Genomic DNA, 6000 nt, shown 5'->3' on the forward strand with positions numbered 1-6000 from the left:
CACTGATTTTCCATCCACCATTTGGTAACGGAAAAATCTACTAGCAGCATACTTCTTTGCACCTGCCTCCTTGGTATCATACTTGCTTTGTAAAGCTTTCCAAATTTTTTTAGCAGACTTGTAAGTTGTATCATAATAATCATAGAAATGATCGGCAAGACAATTCAATAGATAAGAGCGACAATTATATTCATCTTTTGTATACTTATCTATTTTTTCTTGATGGAAAATATATTCTTCGTCACTCATCTCATCGGTAGGAACCTTTGACGGATTCTTCTCAGTGAGGATGTAGGCAACTTTGAGAAGGCTCAAGTAGAAGAGGACCTTTCCTTTCCACTTCTTGAAGTGGGGTCCCTTAAAGCGCAATGGCTTATTAAGATCTCCAACAGGCTCATTTGGTTTCTCTTGTGTAGAATCCATGTGTTCAATCTCCTTAAAATTGTTGGTGCAAACACAATGATAATGGAAATAACACGAAGAGAAACTGAATAATACTTCAGAATTTTTTTATTAGTTTAAAGAAAGAGATTACACAACACTATTGGGACTGAGGCGCGGTACTCGCTCTCTTTAAAGAGATTCAAGCCCTTGGTTGGCTAAACTTTGTAACCGGTACAGACCGTTTCTGACTTGTCTCCCCTAGGATACAATAGCCCAACAAGTGTCGTATGGCTAGAACAACCTCTGCACAAAGTGTTCAAGCCCAAAGCTCCACCAGAAAGAACACCCTTCCTTGCCAAGAATCTCTCTATTTTTTTAGTGTATATTGCAGTAACTTGGATTGTGTCTATTTATAGGCTCAATGGGCCTCACGAAATTACTACCCAAGTTAATCTGATTAATTAAGTCCATTATTCTGATATAGTGGGTGTTACAAGATTAATTATTGGATATTATTCTGATGGGTTAAAGTTACATAATAAATTGTGAGATAAGGAGTTTTCTGAATAATGAAAAGGCCCAAACGGATAATCCATTAAGTGGGTTAATGGCTCATTATTTTCCATAATAAAAATGGAATATTAATTCGGATCATTTACTCACCAACGGATATGGTAACTACTCTGAATGGGCTGTCAAGTAGGAGGATCCAAGGTGCTGATTCATTTCCAAATTTGATACCTCCACCATTCACCTCCCCCTTGCGCACGTATCTGGCCCAATATTTGAGACAATTCATGTTAGCCCATTAATCACCACAATTAAAAAGAACAAAATAGTTTATCTCCTTTTCAATGTGGGATTAAACATTTTTACTAACTTCTCATCTTCCACATTCACTCCCACATCTTTACATTTATGTTATAAAATTTATTCATTTTAATTATTTAATATTAAAATGCTCCAACAATATGTTAGCCAAACATAACAAACAAAGAATTAAAATGGAGCAATGTTGATGCCACAAGTTGTGGCACCAGAATTATCCATTAAAATGAGCAAAGGACTAACTTGAGTGAGGTAAAAAGAGAGAAAAAGAGAGAAGTGTTGTTTCGGCTGAAGGGCTAAGGAGAGTAATAAATAGAAGGAGAAGTAAGAGAAAGAAGAGAAGAGAAAGGCAATGCCAGTTTGTAGATAAAATGAGGGGTGAGATGACAGTTGTTAGGATGTGTGCCCTTAAATCCTATTGTATGATGCTATGTATGACATTATGTATGACTTAATGTTGTGTTTAATAAAGTTTTTTTATTATTATCTAAAATAATGGTAATATGAATATTTAGACATTATCATATAGGCCATGAGATGCATAGTATGTGATTTATATTTTCTGTGACTTTTCCGATGAAATGCCCAATTTTATCACCGACTACAAACTACAATTCTGAGTTTATTATTCTTCTAACGACTGTCAAATGAATAATAAATCTCACGACTTCTATTTACATGAACTCTTAATCTTGAGAGGATAATGGACCTGATCATGAAGTGTAAGTTGTTTTGATATATCAGGAGTGAGATCTAAAGTAACGGTCGAAACCTCAGTATGTTGAGCAGCCACATTTAATATTGATGAAACATATATTCTCAAGATGGAATTTATAGTCTCTTGATGAAGATATAAAATATTCCCTTGAGATAAGTTTAATGGGTTCAATTATTCAGAGAGTTAGGCTTAGCCACTTTGGTAAGAAGTTACTAGAGTATATATTTATGAAATTGGATTTTTAAATATATGATGAATAACTTAAAGGATTAAACTGGGTACTCAAGGATAAGATGTAGTAATTTACAAAGTGGCAGTCTACATTCATGATTTTGTGTTACTACAAATATTTTATGAAAGAGTTGTATGTACAATAAAGTCTTGGGATATAATTTATAAATAAGACCTAGACTGCAACTATATTTATAGAGTGGTATTAAATATAGTTAATGGTAACTTTGGACTTGTCAAGAGTTGACAGAAAAGCCCAAAGCCCATTGGAGTTAGTGTCTTTTTGGTCCCTGCTAGTCCCACTCCAAGCCACACACTAAAGCTCAATTGAAAAGACCCAATAAGCCAGCCCAATTAGATAATCAGTTAGTTATAAAGGGAGAAACATACAGAATTTTTTATTAGAGAAAAAAAAGAGAGACATCATTGTGAAATTGTGTGTATGTGAGAGTGAGACACTCTATCATTCTCCTTTGAAAACTGATTGAGAGACCACACATCTTGGGCGTAAAGTGGAATTGGAGTGAAGATTAAAAGTGTTCCCGAATACTTCTAATATTTTGTTTTGAATTTCACCATACCAAGATACACTATCTTGTTCTTAAATTCTGAAATTTACATAGTGCATGTTATCAGTCATGAATGAAATAGATCCATGTTTATTGCTTTCGCTGTGAGTTTTGTATAAGATACAAAACCAGATTTTCCAACAATTGGTATCAGAGCCAGGTTTTCATCTCATGATTGTATAACGTGTTATTGAATTTTAGAATTTAAGAAAACTGTTATCTTTGTGTTTCAATTTTCTGCATCAAGTTATGGTGCTGTGTCATGATTTTAATATTCATGGAGTTCGTATGCATTAAAGTTTCAGCACTTTACGCCATATTGAATCCGTGTATATATATATATATATATATATATTGCAAATGGGATTGAATTGTGCCATGTCTTATCATTACCAAGGATATAGTTATTGAATTTCAATAACTGCAAGGTGCGTGATTTCGGTCATTGCATTGCTTGGACTATTAATGTATCACTTGGCTTATTGTACGGCTATATGAGTATTTAATATAACTGTCAAGTGCGTGAGCCATTAATTGCATTGGTTGGACTTTCTTGCACCTCTTGGCTATAGAAAGACCATTTAATGTTAATTGCCTTGATGACCAACTTGCATGCATTAATATAAAGGATTCAACTTGCATGTATAAGCAAGGATTCAACTTGCATGTATAATCCGTATATAAGTTTACATATAATAATAATATATAATGTAATAATTATATATTACATATATTAATCCTTATATTATATTATATATAATATAATATAGATTTTTAAATGTAATATGGGTTTTCATTACATTATATATATTTATATATGTTAATACTTGTTTGATGAAATTTATTCCTAATGAGATTAGGATTATATTTTTCAAGGGTTTCTAGCATTATTATGGTTCTTGATCTTAAAAACCTTTAATTTAAAATATCTAGTGGAAGAGAGATACAAGGGTTGCATCTCACGGCCTCCATTATCAGTTCATAGTATTGTGAAATACATACTTTGTCTTTGTCTTGAGCTTAGTATTCCATGCGGAGAGTATTTATTTCATAGTCCTACAAGATTGAATTTCCTGGTTTATAGTGGTTTGATCAAACACCTTGTCTTAGTCTTGAGTTTTGCATTCCATGCGAAGGGTATTTTGTATCATGGTACTACAAAATGAGCCTGTTAAAGGAATGAAATGTGGCTACACATGATTCTAGACAATGGTATACACTAGACTAAGTATTATAGTATCCTTTATGCTGAATTCTTACTATTATTACTTAGAGGCTAAATGTTCAACGGTATATTATTAGTGTTTGATAAGAGTTATCATGATAGCACTAATAATGAGAATAATTTTCAATCAATTATAATATTTAATGTTCACTCTATGCTGAGGGATATTGAATATGGGATTGGATTGTCGTTGCATATTTTATATTATAGTTTTATTAAGGTTCCATACTATATGTTTATATGCTAAATTTTAATGTCTAGTTTACTTATTATATTTATGTTTATTTTTTTCATTATGGTGAGAAAGGACATTGGAAGAGGAATTGTCCAAATTTTAAAGCTGCCAAGAATAAGGGTATGAAAAGTTCTTTTCTTCTTGAAATATGTTTGGTACAGAATCCCATGGATACCTGGTGTGTGGATTCAGGTTGTACTAATCATATCTGCAATTCTTTACAGGGGTTCCAAGAGACCCGAAAGTTGAATAAAGGAGAATTGTTTCTTACCTTAGCGGATGGGAGTAGAGTTCCAGTTGTAGCTGTTGGTTTTGTTAATTTATGCTTTGAGTCTAGGGTTTTAATATTGGAAGACTATCTATTTATACCTAATGTTCGTAGGAATTTAATTTCTGCAACTTATTTAGGTAAACAAGGGTATTGTATTATCCTGAAAGACAATGTTGTAATAAAGAAGGATAAGATGTTTATCTGTTCTGGCAATATTGTGGATAGTCTTTATATTTTAACTCCTGATAGGCATGAATTATACAATTCTAAATTAGATAATAATTCACATGTGAAATCATTAAAGAGAAAATTTCCTTCTACTAGTAAAGCATATATTTGGCACTTGCGTTTGGGTCATATTAATTCAAATAGAATTCAAAGACTTATCAAAGATGGACTCTTAGGGCCCATGGACTTTGATGAATTTCCAGTTTGTGAATCTTGTTTGGAAGGTAAAATGACCAAACGACCTTTTAATGCAAAAGGTAGAAGAGCTCAAGATTTGTTAGAATTAGTACATTCAGATGTATGTGATCCTATGTCAATCCAAGCAAGAGGTGGTTATGAGTATTTCATTACTTTCACTAATGATTATTCTAAATTTGGTTATGTGTACCTAATGAAATGGAAGTCCAAAACTTTTGACAACTTCAAAGAGTTTAGGGCTGAAGTTGAGAATCAATTAGGTAAATGGATAAAAGTCATTCGATCTGATTGAGGTGACGAATACCTTCTTGGGGATTTTAAGGATTACTTGACTGAAAATGGGATAATATCCCAGTTGACTGCACCTGGAACTCTACAACAAAATGGTGTAGCAGAAAGAAGGAATATGACTTTTTTAGATATGGTTAGATCCATGATGAGTTATTTGACTCTACCAATTTCTTTTTGGGGATATGTTTTAAGTACTGTAATATATCTTCTGAATTTAGTACATTTGAAGTCTGTTCCTAAAACACCTGTAGAGTTGTGGAATGGGCGTAAGCCTAGTATGAGACATCTCCATATTTGGGATTGTCCAGTACATGTGTTAAAAGGAAAGTCTGACAAGTTAAAGTCTAAAACAGAAGTGGTTTTCTTTGTAGGGTATCCAAAAGGAACAGTTGGAGGTTTATTCTATAGTTATAAGGATAATAAAGTGTTTGTTAGCACAAATGCCAAATTCTTGAAAAATGACTATATGAATAATTTTACTTATAGAAGTAGAGTTGTCTTAGCTGAAATGAATGAACCTGTAGCTAAACAACCAATGGATGAAATTAGGGATGATGTGGATGTATTGGATACATCACAAGATACTACTCATGATATGTCTAGTACACATGTGCTTCGTCGTAGTGGGAAAATTGTTCGGCCTCCTGTAAGATTTATAGGTTTGGGAGAAATTTATGAAGCTATCTTAGAAGAGGCTGAATCGAATCCCTACACTTATAATGAAGCAATAAATGATATAGATGCACATCATTGGGTCCAAGTTATGAAATTTGAATTAGACTCTATGTATTCCAATCAAGTTTGAGATCTTGTAGAGGCGTC

Source organism: Castanea sativa, chromosome 6, assembly GCF_040712315.1.
Source record: "Castanea sativa cultivar Marrone di Chiusa Pesio chromosome 6, ASM4071231v1".
NCBI lineage: Eukaryota > Viridiplantae > Streptophyta > Magnoliopsida > Fagales > Fagaceae > Castanea > Castanea sativa.